Source organism: Odontesthes bonariensis, chromosome 8 (assembly GCF_027942865.1).
Source record: "Odontesthes bonariensis isolate fOdoBon6 chromosome 8, fOdoBon6.hap1, whole genome shotgun sequence".
Taxonomy (NCBI): domain Eukaryota; kingdom Metazoa; phylum Chordata; class Actinopteri; order Atheriniformes; family Atherinopsidae; genus Odontesthes; species Odontesthes bonariensis.
Genome location: NC_134513.1, coordinates 10,759,667 through 10,760,211, shown reverse-complemented (window position 1 = coordinate 10,760,211; position 545 = coordinate 10,759,667).

Here is a 545-nt window from a genome sequence, read left to right as displayed (position 1 = left end):
TTTGTATGTGATGGCTGCGTGTCCCCTACAACCCTTCTATAGTCCACCTGCTGGCTCTCTCTTGCTCCATCTCCGAAGTGTTCATATCCAAATCCTTCCATCGTCTGCCCAGAGTCAGACTGAAGCCAGTGGCCCCTCAGCCTTGTTGTGCAGCCAGTCACAGCAACAGGAATGTGTCTTTAGACTAAGTTTATAAAATAACTTACGATATCCAAAAGCTGAAGGTTACCTTAGGGGAAAAAATAAACAGAGACTGACTTCTTGAGAGCTTGAATCCATGTGAAAGTCATAACTCATGTTCAGTAAAAGTTAGGGAGTTTACAATTTGCTTTGCACTATTGACATTTGCTTTGCAAATTGTAAACTCTGCCTTTGTTTTCAAACATTCTAATCTGAAAAGCAGCGTGTGCTCTGTTGACTCTTCTGCTGCTGTCAAAACTAGTAGTAAAGCTGGAAAACAGAAAAAACCTGCGTCAGACAAAGCCTTCTGCCTGTGCACAGGATGCACCTGCAGAAAGGACACCAGCCACCTTAAGGCGTATGTA